At 36.0% G+C, this 14,824-nt stretch overlaps 1 protein-coding gene across 1 annotated transcript in view; it reads left to right on the top strand.

The window, feature by feature from the left end:
• Positions 1 to 14,824, top strand: part of CRTC3 (CREB regulated transcription coactivator 3) — a 97,605-nt gene that overhangs the window by 43,194 nt on the left and 39,587 nt on the right. The window lies entirely within an intron of this gene.

Here is a 14,824-nt window from a genome sequence, read left to right as displayed (position 1 = left end):
TGTCTTAAAATAATTTCTTTTAAAGCAAAAACAGAAAAAACTCAGTAAGACCAACCATTTACATTTTACATTTTATCAAAGAAATCTGACATTATATGCAGTGTTCCACACCCACAGTGCCACTGCCACAAAGGAAAGGGAGACATGTCTTCTTGTATCTCTTCTTTGGGGCTAATCTTTGTAATTTTGCATCATTCATTTTCTCTCTTTTGTACTGGTTGTTCTTTTCATATACATTGTTGTAGACATCATACATAAGTCTCTTGGTTCTGCTTATTCTCTTTGCATCGATTCACCTAAGTCTTTCCATATTTCTCTGTATTCATCATTTCTTACAACAGTGATATCTTCTTACATTTATGTACTACAATTAGTTCAGTCATTTTTCAATTGATGGGCATCCCTTTTATTTCCAATTCTTCGAAGCTTCAGAAAGTGCTGCTATAAATATTTTGGTGTATATGGAGCCTTTCATTTTGTCTGTGACCTCTTTGAGATTTGTGTTTGGCAATGGAATCTCTGGGTCATTTTAGCCACTTTATTTGGCATAATTCCAAATTACTTGCCAGAATGTTTAGACCACTTCATAGCTCTGGCACCAATACTTTATATAATTAATTCCTCCATGAAAACATTTGTAAGTTTCAGATCATTCAGATAAATGAGATTGTAGTCCAGCTCTTCTGCAAAGAGCTTTCATTGTTTTCCTTGGAAATTAGCAGGGTAAGTGTTTTATCTGTTATGAATTAAGTTAAAACTGTTCAGTCATCCTTCAAATCATGTCAATCAATGCACTTGAATGCTACTAGCCAATTAACTTGGAGCTGTGTGGGAACTGCCCCTCTTCCGGTCATGCAGGAAGCTTCCACTCAAACTGACTGAGAAACTCTTTCATTCAGGAACAAGCTCATGGTGGCAGAAGCAGCAGGCCAAGGTAGACAGGTTTCCTATCTTTCTGAATTTCACATGTTCTCTCTTTATGCTTTAATAAATGCTTAACCCCCCCCCCAAAAAAAAAAATAATAATAAAATTTTTTTAAAAACAACCATTCGGTCAACTAGCTGAAACATATAAAATTCTATATTTTATATTTATTTCACTTGACATGCTATTATAACACTTAATAGTGTGTAAAAACAGCTAGAATGCTCACCCACACACCATTAGCTTCTAAAACACAAAAGAGAGGTTACATTTATTCAGCAGATATTTAACAAGCTTCTCCAGTGTTTTTAGTGATAGGCTGAGTGTTATAGGCAATACAGAACACATGTAATACATAGCTTATTTCATCTGTGTTATCTTAGTGCAGGGAACAAGATTATAAAAGGAATGATAGGGTTTCTTCTAAGACTTCATTCATCCCAGTCTTCTTGTCAGTAGCAGAGACTTTAGAGAGCTGACCCCTCTGAATTAGATTAAGCCCAGCTTGAACAATGGATAACAGGAATTTTTTTCTGCTTCCTACTTCTCCTTGTTTGTGTTTGCCCATCAGAACATTATTTTAGAACTATATGGGACCTTAGAGGTCATCCAATCCAACTTTTTCCCTTAAAATGTTAACACTTTCTACTATACTCTGCTGCTACCCATGGCTTTTCCCTTTTTCCCTAATCAGCTTGGGAAACAAACCTAATAGTGTTATTGTTGGGTCAAAAGGCATACATGGTTTTCTAACTCTTTGGGCATAATTCCAAATTGCTCTCCAAATTAGTTGCATTGGTTCACAGTTCCACCAACAGTGTATTAGTGTCCCACTTTTTCCACATCCCCTCCAACATTTGTTGCTTCTCCCTTCTATCATTTTAGTCAGTCTGATAGATGTAAGATTTTAAAAAGAGAAGAAAATCAAATCACTAGCACTAAAAATGAAAAGGGTGACTATCCCACTAATGGAAATGAAATCAAAGCAATTATAAGGAGTTATTTTGCTCAATTATATGCCAGTAAATTTAACAATTTAAATGAAATGGAAGACTACAAAAATATAAACTTATAGGATTAACAGAAGAGTAAATACAATATCTAAATATAATAGTGGAGTCTTAACTTTCCCCTCCCAGAATTAGATAAATCTAACCAAAAAATAAATAAGAAGTCAAGGAGGTGAATAGAATCTTAGATAAACAAGATATGATAGCTATCTGGAGAAAATTGATTGAGAGTAGAAAGGAATACACCCTTTTCTCAGTCCCCACTATTATAGTATTACTATCTCTACCTATAATTCATTTAACTTTTCCTTTAAAATTTTAGATGCTATATTATTTGGTGCATATAGGTTTAGTATTGATATTGCTTCATTGTCTCTGGTACCTTTTATCATAATGTGGTTTCCCTGTTTATCTCTTTTAATTAGATCTATTTTTATGTTAACTTTGTCTGAAATCGTGATTGCTTTCCCTGCTTTTTGTTTTATATTAGCTGAAGCATAATAAATTCTTCTCCAGTCCTTTATTTTATTCTATTTATACTGTGTTTATCTCTCATTATAAAATGTCTTGTAAATAACATATTGCTAGATTCTGATTTTTAATCCATTCTGCTCTTTCCATTTTGTGGGTGAGTTCATTCCATTCACATTCAAAGCTATAATTACTAATTGTGCATTTCTCTCCATCCTATTTTTCCTCACTGTTATCCTTCTCACCCTCCCTTATATTGGTCATTACTCCAATTTAATTTGAGTTCGTCTGCTTCATATTTTTAAAAATATTCTTGTAGTCATTGATGATGTTCTCTTTCTTTTCTCTGTGTCATTAGTTAAGTCTTCTTGTATTGGGGGCAGCTAGGTAGCGTAGTGGATAAAGCACCGGCCCTGAATTCAGGAGGACCTGAGTTCAAATCTGGCCTCAGACACTTGACACTAAAGTCTTCTTGTGTTTCTCTGAATTCCTCATATTCACAGTAATAATGTTACTTCACAGTCATCTACCACAAGTTATTTAACTTTCCTTAGTTAATGAAAACTCATTTTGTTTTCAGTTTTTTACTACCCTAGAAAGCATTGTTGGTATATTGATATATATTGGTATATCTGGGGTCTGTCTTTGTGTTTTTGGCCACCTCTAAAATCACATCCGGTCACGAGGTCTTTAGGAATGAATTATTAAGTAATTTTTTTCACACAGTCCAGAAGAGCTGGAAATTCAGATGTCCAACAGTACATCAATGTGCCTGCCATTCCATAGCTACTGCAATTCCTTATCTCCACCTCCTGGCTTACCTGACTTCCTTCCTTCCCTTTGGCTTTCTCTGCACTAAAATACCACCTTCTACAAGAAGTCTTTCCAGATCCCTTTTAATTCTAATGTCTTCCCTCTGTCCAGTTTATCTTGTATATATTGTGTTTGTATATACTTGGTTTGCTGTCTCCCCATTTAATCCAGGGACTCCCTGAGAGCAGGGGCTGTCTTTTGCCTTTCTTTGTATACCTAGTGCTTTAGCACAGGGCTTGGCACATACTAGGTGCTTGATAAATGCTTATTGACTGACTATTCCTATCATTTACCATTGTCAATATGAAGGATATGACATAAAACCTCAGAGTTGCTTAATTTACATTTCTCTTATTAATATTATGGAATATAGATAGATGGATAAGTAGATAGATATTTTGTTAGCTTACAATTCTTCCTCTGAAAACCATTTCTCTACTGGGGGATGTCTCTTGGTTTGACATATTTTGCATTAATTTTTTTTTTTTTTTTTTGAGATATTTTATTTTTTCCGTTACATGTAAAGATAGTTCTCAACTTTTGTTTATACATGCTTTACAATTTCAGATTTTTCTCCCTCCCTCCCTCCCCTCCCTCCCCCCTCCCCTAGACAGCAGGTAATCTGATATAGGTTATATCTATATATATCTATACATATACATATAGATATATATATATACACACACATATATATACACATAATAACATTAATCCTATTTCTGCATTAATCCTGTTACAAGAGAAAGAATCAGAGCAGTGATGCAAAACCTCAAAATAGAAAAAAAAAACAACAGCACCCAAAACAAAAGAAATAATATGGTTCAATCAGCATCTATACTCCACAGTTCTTTCTTTCTTTTTTTTTCTTGGATTTGGAGATCCTCTTCTATCATGAGTTCCCTGGAACTCTTCTGTACCATTGCATTGGTGAGAAGAATATAGTCCATCACAGTAGGTCAACACTCAATGTTGATGATACTGTGTACAATGTTCTTCTGGTTCTGCTCATCTCACTCATCATCAGCTCACGTAAGACCCTCCAGGTTTCTCTGAACTCTTCCTGCTCATCATTTCTTACCGCACAATAGTATTCCATTGTATTCATATACCACAACTTGTCCAGCCATTCCCCAATTGATGGGCACCCCCTCAACTTCCAATTCCTTGCTACCACGTAAAGAGCAGCTATAAATATTTTTGTACATGTGGGTCCCTTTCCCCCTTCCATGATTTCTTTGGGCAAAAGACCTAAAAGTGGGATTGCTGGGTCAAAGGGTATGCACAGCTTTATCGCCCTTTGGGCATAATTCCAAATTGCTCTCCAGAATGGTTGGATCAGCTCACAGCTCCACCAACAATGCATTAGTGTTCCAATTTTCCCACAGCCTCTCCAACATTTATTATCTTCCTTTTTTGTCATTTTAGCCAATCTGATAGGTGTCAGGTGGTACCTCAGAGTTGTTTTAATTTGCATCTCTCTAATCATTAGAGATTTAGAGCATTTTTTCATATGGGAATAGATAGCTTTGGTTTCTTCATCAGAAAACTGCCTGTTCATATCCTTTGACCATTTCTCAATTGGGGAATGACTTGGATTCTTATAAATTTGATTTAATTCCCTATATATTTTAGAGATGAGGCCTTTATCAGAAGCACTGGCCTCAAAAATTGTTTCCCAGCTTTCTGCCTCCCTTCTAATTTTGGATGCATTGCTTCTGTTTGTACAAAAATTTTTTAATTTAATATAATCAAAATCATCCACTTTGCATTTTATAATATACTCTATCTCATGTTTGGTCAAAAACTGTTCTCCTTTCCAAAGATCTGATAGGTACACTATTCCTTTCTCTCCTAATTTACCTATGGTATCACCTCTTATGTCTAAATCATGTATCCATTTTGACCTTATTTTAGTATAAGGTGTAAGATGTTGGTCTAAGCCTAATTTCTGCCATACTATCTTCCAGTTTTCCCAGCAGTTTTTGTCAAATACTGAGTTCCTATCCCAGAAGCTGGAGTCTTTGGGTTTATCAAACACTACATTACTAGTGTCATTTACTACTGCATTTCCTGAGCCTAGCCTATTCCACTGATCTACCACTCTATTTTTTAGCCAGTACCAGATAGTTTTGATGACTGCCGCTTTATAGTAAAGCTCCAGGTTTGGTACCGCTAACCCACCTTCCTGTGAATTTTTTTTCATTATTTCCCTGGATATTCTTGATTTTTTGTTTTTCCAGATGAATTTTGTTATTATTTTTTCTAGCTGTATAAAATAATTTTTAGGTAGCCTGATTGGTATGGCACTGAATAAGTAAATTAATTTAGGCAGTATTGTCATTTTTACTATATTAGCTCTGCCTATCCATGAGCAATTGATATCTTTCCAATTATTTAGATCTGATTTGATTTGTGTGAAGAGTGTTTGGTAGTTGTGTTCATAGAGTTCCTGGGTTTGTCTTGGCAAGTAGACTCCCAAGTATTTTATATTACCTACCGTTACTTTAAATGGAATTTCTCTTTCTATCTCTTGCTGCTGGACTTTGTTGGTCATGTATAGAAATGCTGATGATTTATGTGGATTTATTTTATATCCTGCTACTTTGCTAAAGTTGTTAATTGTTTCAAGTAATTTTTGACTTGATTCTCGAGGATTCCTTAAGTATACCATCATATCATCTGCAAAGAGTGATAGTTTTGTTTCCTCCTTGCCTATTCTAATTCCTTTAATTCCTTTCTCTTCTCTGATTGCTAAAGCTAACATTTCTAAGACAATATTAAATAATAGGGGTGATAATGGACATCCCTGTTTCACCCCTGATCTTATTGGGAAGGCCTCTAATTTATTTCCATTGCATATAATACTTGCTGATGGCTTTAGGTAGATACTGTTTATTATTCTAAGGAAAGCTCCCCCTATTCCTAAACTCTCTAGTGTTTTTATTAGGAATGGGTGCTGTACTTTGTCAAAAGCTTTCTCTGCATCTATTGAGATAATCATATGATTTTGGTTGGTTTTCTTATTGATGTGGTTGATTATGTTAATAGTTTTCCTAATGTTGAACCAGCCCTGCATTCCTGGTATAAATCCCACCTGGTCATAGTGTATTATCCTGGTGATCACTTGCTGTAATCTCCTTGCTAATATCTTATTTAAGATTTTAGCATCAATATTCATTAGGGAGATTGGTCTATAATTTTCTTTCTCTGTTTTTGCTTTGCCTGGTTTTGGTATCACCACCATATTTGTGTCATAAAACGAATTTGGTAGAACTCCTTCTTCACCTATTTTTCCAAATAATTTGTATAATATTGGAATTAATTGTTCTTTAAATGTTTGGTAAAATTCACCCGTAAACCCATCTGGCCCTGGGGATTTTTTCTTAGGGAGTTCATTAATAGCTTGTTCAATTTCTTTTTCTAATATGGGTTTATTTAAGGATTTTATTTCCTCTTCAGTTAACCTGGGCAGTTTGTATTTTTGTAAATATTCATCCATTTCATTTAGATTGTCAAATTTATTGGCATACAGTTGGGCAAAATATTTCCTAATTATTGCTTTAATTTCCACTTCATTGGTGGTAATATCACCCTTTTCATTTTTGATACTGGTAATTTGGTTTTCTTCTTTCTTTTTTTTAATCAAATTAACCAGTATTTTATCTATTTTATTGGTTTTTTCATAAAACCAGCTCTTAGTTTTATTGATTAGTTCTATAGTTTTTTTGCTTTCAATCTTATTGATTTCTCCTTTAATTTTCAGGATCTCTAATTTAGTGTCTAATTGGGGATTTCTAATTTGTTCTTTTTCTAGCTTTTTAAGTTGCATGCCCAATTCATTAATCTCCTCTTTCTCTTTTTTATTCATGTAAGCATTTAGAGCTATAAATTTTCCCCTAAGCACTGCTTTGGCTGCATCCCATAGATTTTGGTATGTTGTCTCATTATTGTCATTCTCTTGGATAAAGTTATTGATTGTTTCTATGATTTCTTGTTTGGCCCATTCATTCTTTAGAATGAAATTATTTAGTTTCCAATTGATTTTCATTCTACTTTTCCCTGGCTCTTTCTTACATGTAATTTTTATTGCATCATGATCTGAGAAGGATGCATTTACTATTTCTGCCTTTCTACATTTGACTATGATGTTTTTGTGCCCTAATACATGGTCAATTTTTGAAAATGTGCCATGTACTGCTGAGAAAAAGGTATATTCCTTTCTATCCCCATTCAATTTTCTCCAGACATCTATCATGTCTAACTTTTCTAGTAATCTATTCACCTCTTTCACTTCTTTCTTATTTATTTTTTGGCTAGATTTATCTAATTCTGAGAGGGGGAGATTCAGATCCCCCACTAGTATAGTATTACTATCTAATTCCTCTTGTAACTCATTTAACTTCTCCTCTAAGAACTTGGATGCTATACCACTTGGCGCATACATATTCAATATTGATATTACTTCATTATCTATAGTACCTTTAAGTAAGATGTAATTTCCTTCCTTATCTCTTTTAATGAGATCTATTTTTGCCTGCACTTTGTCTGAGATAAGGATTGCTACCCCTGCCTTTTTTACTTTAGCTGAGGCATAATATATTCTGCTCCAGCCTTTTACCTTTACTCTGTGTGTATCTCTCTGCTTCAAATGTGTTTCTTGTAAACAGCATATTGTAGGGTTCTGGTTTTTAATCCACTCTGCAATTCGCTTCCGTTTTATAGCAGAGTTCATCCCATTCACATTCACAGTTATTATTACTGACTGTCTATTCCCCTCCATTCTATTTACCCCCTTTGTACTTTTCCCCCCTTCTTTCACCCTATTCCTCCTCACCGACGTTTTACTTCTTACCCCTGCCTCCCCCAATCTGCCCTTCCTTTTTATCACCCCCCTCTCTTTTCTTTACCCTTTTCTCCCTTGCTTTTGTCCTCCCTTCTCAGTCCCCCCCTTTCCCTTCCCCTTTTGTTTCCCTAAAGAGTGAGTTAAGTTTCTTTATCCCAATGAACGTATATGTTATTCCCTCTTTGAGTCAAATCTAATGAGAATAGGGTTGAAACCATGTTCCCCCCTCCTTTCTTTCCCTCTATTATAATAGGTTTTTTTTCCACCTCTTCATATGATATAATTCATCCCATTCCACCTCCCCTTTCCTCTCCTCCCCATAGACTCCCTTTTTATCTCCTTAATTCTTTTGTATCATCACATCAAAGACAATTTATATTTATACCCTCTATATAAAGTCCTTCTCTCTGCCCAAATACATTTACAGTTCTTAAGAGTTATGAGTATTATCTTCCTGTGTAGGGATATAAACAGTTTAACCTAATAGGGTAACTTTTTTTTTCCCCCTCTGTTTACCTTTTTAAACTTCTCTTGAGTCTTGTATGTTGAGATCAAATTTTCTATTCAGTTCTGGTCTTTTCACCAGGAAAGATTGAAAGTCCCCAATGTCATTAAATGTCCATCTTTTCCCCTGAAAGAAAATGCACATTTTTGCTGGGTAATAGATTCTCGGCTGCAATCCAATCTCCTTTGCCTTCCGGAATATCATATTCCAAGCCTTGCGGTCCTTTAATGTTGAAGCTGCCAGGTCCTGAGCAATCCTGACTGTGGCTCCATGATATTTAAATTGCTTCTTTCTGGCTGCTTGGAGTATTTTCTCCTTCACCTGATAATTCTGGAATTTGGCTACAATATTCCTTGGAGTTTTCCTTTTGGGGTCTCTTTCAGGAGGTGATCGATGGATTCTTTCAATGATGATTTTATCCTCTGATTCTATGATATCAGGGCAGTTCTCCTTAATAATTTCCTGGAATATGGTATCTAGATTCTTTTTCTGGTCATGGCTTTCAGGCAGTCCAATGATTCTCAAATTGTCTCTCCTCGATCTGTTTTCCAGATCAGTTGTCTTTCCAATGAGGTATTTCACATTTTCTTCTATTTTTTCATTTTTTTTATTCTGCTTGACCGATTCTTGGTGTCTCATGGATTCCTTTTCTTCCAACTGTCCCACTTTAATTTTTAAGGCATTGTTTTCTTCAGTGAGATTATGCACCTTTTTTTCCATTTGGCTAAGTGAATTTTTTAAGGTATTGTTTTCTTCAGTGAGATTATGTACCTTTTTTTCCGTTTGGCTAAGTGAATTTTTTAAGGTATTGTTTTCTTCAGTGAGATTATGCAGCTTTTTTTCCATTTGGCCAAGTGAATTTTTTAAGGCTTTGTTTTCTTCAGCTTCCTTTTCTAAGCTGCTGATTCTTTTTTCATAGTTTTTTTGTGTTGCTTTCATTTCTCTCCCCATTTTTTCTTCTACCTCTTGCAATTGATTTTTAAAATCCTTTTTGAGCTCTTCCAGGAAGGCTTTTTGTTCTTGCGACCAATTCACCTTCCCTTGTGAGGCTTCAGATGGAGACAATTTGAGGCTATTGTCCTCATCTGAGTTTGTGTTGGCTTCTTCCCTATTGATACAGAAGCTCTCAATGGAGAGGGCTCTTTTTTGCTTCTTACTCATTATTGCAGCTTATTTATTTATTCTTTAAGTTGAGGTCTGCTCTGGGGGCACCAGGGTCCCTGTTTTGGGCTTCTTGTGCAGGTGTATAGGTGCTGTGTGACCGGGCTTTTACTCTGAGGCCTTTATGGTGTGTGGAGATCCCCTGTCCTGCACTTCCTGTCTGATTGTGCTCGGCCAGCCAGGCGCCAGACCCCGGCGTCTGATCCCGCCGTTCGTGGCCCTCTCGGCCGGTGCAGGTAAGTTTTTCCACTGTCCTTCTTGGCCACCAGATTTTTGAACCAGGGTCCGGGAGCCTCAGTTGTTCGGCTGTGACCCGCAGCTCCTGCTGATTTGCCCCGACCCCCTCGGCGCTGGGTTGCTGCCCTGCGCTGGGCCTCCCTTTTGCCCGAGTCAGACCGACCTTTTCCTGAAGTCTTCTAAATTATCTCTGGTTGGAGGACTGTGTCTCTCTGTCTCTTTGCAGGTTCTGTAGTTTCAGAATCCGTCCAGAGGCTTGATTTAATGTTCGTTTTGAGGGAACAGAAGGAGAGCTCAGGCAGCTTGCTGCTTCCTCTCCGCCATCTTGGCTCCGCCCCTCCTGCATTAATTTTTTATGTATCTTAGTGATTCATCTTTTATCTGATGCAACATACATCTTGGTATATTTTACATTTTAGCAAGATTTTGTGGAATGATGGCATTTTAGAGTTGAGAGCAACCTTTAGAGGTCTAGTCAAATTGCTTAATTTTTTTTTTCACTGACCAAAAATTTTTTTTCTGTCTCTCTCCCCTCAATTAAAAAAAGCCCTTGTAAAACATATGTGTAGTCAATCAAAACAAATCCTTGCCTAGACTATGTCCAAAAATGTCTCATTTTACATCAAGTCGATTACTTCTTTGTCAGGAGTTGTGTAGCATCAACCCTCTTGTTTTACCACTGAGGAAATAGGTGAAATGATTTACTTTGTTAACTAGTTACTGGTAGATCTGGATAATAAAGAGAAGTCGGGTCTACTGCCTCCTGTTTATTCTACATAGACCATAAGAATGGTTACAAACTGTTTGAAAAGTTTTTGCCCTTAAATGGGCCCAATTAGCTGTATGGATATTGATTTCTATGAAATATCATTACTGATAGTTAAATTGTGAAATAACCTAAAGATGCATTTGCATGTTAAGTTTTAGCTTAAGGAGTATCATGTTATCCCTATGAAAACTCTTCCTGTTCTCCACTAAGTTTATTACTCACTGTACTCAGTTTCAGTGCATTTTGATGGAAGGACATCTAGTCACATTATATAAAAGATGAAGAGACAGCACGAGATTTGCATGATTAAGAGGACCTTGTCAGAAGCAGTTTCTGAGCCTGTTAAGTCCAGTTCTCCCTTCAGATATAGTTGCAGGGAAAACCCAATCCATTTGTGTTATTAACAAAAACAGCTTAAAAACTGTCACCTGCTAGACAGGACACAAACACACATGTATTTTTTAAACCAAAGGAGAAAACAGAGGCCCTACTAATCTGAAGACTGAGCATTTGTTTTTATCTTTAAGTAAAGGATAAAATTATTTAACCTAAAAGATTTGAGGGGGGGAGGGTTAATAAAAAAGAGGCATAGTAGTAATTGGGAAAGTTTTACATTCAGTGTAAAACGTTTAAAGAAATTGGCTTTCCACCTGCTGTCTAAGAACTCTAGCTTGTCCTTGTCAATGTCACTTTCTTGATTTATAAAAGCCTTGTATGAGAACCATTGTCCACTGAGAAAGTGAACCGGTATTGCACAGGCCTTTAGGGAATTATTCCTTGAGGCAGAACTAGGCCTTCAGCATAGTAAACCGCATGAGGAAGTAGAAAATTGGCCTTCAGTGCAAACCAACGTGGCAACCCAAAAGAAGCAGAGTAAAATTAAGTCTCTTAAACTGAGAAGTTTTAGAAAACTTACAGTCAAAAGGAAAACAAACCTTTCCAAGGTTCTTCTTCTATTACATAGGACTGAACTGCTCTATAACCTGATAACATTCATGTGTTGGTCTAATAGAATATGTAAAGATGAATTTATAAAGACCGAGTTAATGAAATAAAACAATGTAAGTGACTTCTCTGAGATGAGAGAACTTTAGAGCAGTGCTGTTAAGTCAAATAGAAATTAAGGCCACTAATCAAGATTCCTGACTTTTAAAACATAGTATTATCTATGGTTTTTTTTATTTAAAATTTTTTTATTTTTAAATTTTCCTAATTACATTTTAATCTGATTTGGGTTGAATCCAGGAGTTTTGTGGGGCCCCTGTATTTTATACCTCTAGCTTACAGATAACATCCTGCCTTCTTCCCACTTCACAATCATAGGTTTGAATTTGAATTATTCTCTTAAATTCAATACTAGAAGGCCCTGTGATTTCATCAGGCTGGGGTCTTCCTTCCCAGATGCACCTTTTAAAACCTTTACCACATAATAGATTGGTCTTGTGGAGTTGCCTAGCCAAAGAGTTTATTGCCTTGTGGCCAGCCAGCTGATGAGCCTTTTTAAGCTTAGCTAGACTGGCCCTAAGATGGCAGATAAAGTCCATCACAAGCCCATTTTTAATTTCTGTCTTAGTTTTCTTGTTATACACATCAGGATGATGCTGGTTTTTAATTTTAAAAATTTCAATTTAATGAATTTTAATTTAATTTTTAATTAAAATAAGAAAATGTGCCAGTTATCATTGGGCAATTTTTTCTGAGCCTGAATGCTCTTTTATGTAATAGTACTTGTACTGTCTAACTTGTAGTATTATAAGGATCTAAAACAGGGGATGAAAAAGCACGTTGTAAATGTAAAAATAGAAACCTTCATAGTTGAGTAATTTTTATCATGAATATAGTGGACTGAGTGTGGAGATATAGTTAGACCTAACAAGTCAGAAAGAATTTAATTTCATAGGAGACAGGAAGAGAGCAAATAAATGAATGAACACAGTTTGTTGAGACCAGCAGTGTAGCCCGTGGATGTGTAGTCTAAATGCATTGTAAAGCTTGTTTTTTCAGTTCCCTGCTTTGCTCCCTTGCCTTCTCCTTTGTAGCATTCTTACTCCTTTGTACTTCAATCACAGCAAGCCTAATCATTCATATTTCAGAAATAGTTTCCTTTAAACAGTTTTAATTGCATTTTTTCAAATAGCAAAAATATGCCTTTTCTGACTCCCAACTCACCCCATAGAGAGTGAAACAAAAACATAAATGTGTATAGTCAAGCAAAAACTGATTTCCACATTAGCAAAGTCATTCAGATACACACAAATACACATACAAGTATTATTCTGCACTGAATCCTTCACTTCTCTGTCAGGATGTGGGTAGCTTGTTTCATTCTTAGTCCCCTGGAACTGTGGTTAGTCATTACACTGATCAAAGTTCCTAATTCTTTAAGCAATCAAGAAACATTTATCAAGCAATCTCCTTTATACTTTCTAGTAGTCCAATAGTGTCCCATCACTTTTATATACCATAACTTGTTCAGTCATTCCCAATTAATGAACCTCCCCTCAGATTTCAACTCTTTGCCACCTGAAAAAGAGCCATAAATATTTTAATATAGTATCTCCTTAGAGTTTGTTTTTCTTAGGACAGTCCTTCCCTTAATCTATCCTCTTTCTAATTTCCCCCTTCCTCCTTCTTCCCTTTCCTCTACTATTTCCCTATTGAATGAAATGTATTTCTCTTCCCAACTGTGTATGTGGTTTTTCTCTCCTTGAATCATTATAGATGAGAGTGAGGTTCAAGTGTCAACTGCTCCTCCCATCTCTCTTGTTTGTATAGACTTTTATTTGTGCAGCCAGATTATGTGAGAACATTTCCCTAACTTTCCTTTCTCTTTCTTCTCGTGTATTCCTATTCCCCTCCTTTTTTCATCTTCTAAGATCAAGACATAGCAGAACCACTTCAAGGTCTTCTGTCTACTTAGACTCCCTTTGTGAACCCTGATGATGATAGGAGTCAGTAGAGACACATGCATCATTTCCCCATATTAGAATATAAATGGGGCCAGCTAGGTGGCGCAGTGAATAAAGCACCGGCCCTGGATTCAGGATGACCTGAGTTCAAATTTGACCTCAGACACTTGACATTTACTAGCTGTGTGACCCTGGGCAAGTCACTTAACCCTCATTGCCCCCCCCCAAAAAAGAGAACAGTTTGTCCTTGTTTAGTCCCTTATAATTATTCATTCACATTTGCCTTTTTATGTTTCTCTTTACTCCTATGTTTAAACATTATAGTTTCTATACAGCTCTGAACTTTCCATCAGAAATGTTTATAATTCCCCAATTTCATTAAAGGTCAATTTTTTCCCCTTGTAGGATTATACTCAGTTTTGCTGGGCAAGTTATTCTTGGCTGTAAGCCTGTATCCTTTGACTCTTAGAACGTCATATTCCAAGCTCTCCCTTTCTTTATGTAGTGGATGTTAAAACTTGTGTTCCTGACTGTGGCTTCTCAGTACTTGAATTCTTTCTTTCTGGTTGCTTGTAGTATTTTTTCTTTGAAATAGAAGCTTTGGGTTTGGGGCGCTAATATTCCTGGGAATTTTCATTTGGAAGTTTCAATAAGTGACTTGTAGATTCTTTTATTTCCACTTTGCCCTCTGCTTCTAAGAGGTCTACACAGTTTACTTTTGTGATTTCTGGAAATATGATGTCTGGGCTCTTTTTGGGGGTTATGATTTATATTCCTATAATTCTTACATTTTTTCTCTTTGATGTTTTCCACATCATTTGTTTTTTGTTATAAGTACCTTATATTTTCTTCTATCTTTTTTTTTCAGTCTTTTGACTTTGTTTTTAATATTCCTTGTTGTCTCATGGAATCATTGGCTTATGTTTGGCTCATCCTAATTTTCAGAGAGTTTGTTGCTTGGGCATGGTTATGTACCTTGTACTGAGCTATTAATTTCCTTTCCAGTTCTTTCTTCCATAGCTCTTATTTGTTTTCTTTCTTTTTTGTTAATTTTTTTTTTTGGAGGGGCAATGAGGGTTGTGCTTTATCTACTGAGCCACCTAGCTGCCCCTCTCATTTGTTTTCTAAATATTTTTAACTCCTCCCCCCCCCCCGCCCACTTTTCATCTCTTCCAAAAATT

Source organism: Dromiciops gliroides, chromosome 2 (assembly GCF_019393635.1).
Source record: "Dromiciops gliroides isolate mDroGli1 chromosome 2, mDroGli1.pri, whole genome shotgun sequence".
Classification (NCBI taxonomy): Eukaryota; Metazoa; Chordata; class Mammalia; order Microbiotheria; family Microbiotheriidae; genus Dromiciops; species Dromiciops gliroides.
This window is presented reverse-complemented; position numbering and strand designations above follow the sequence as displayed.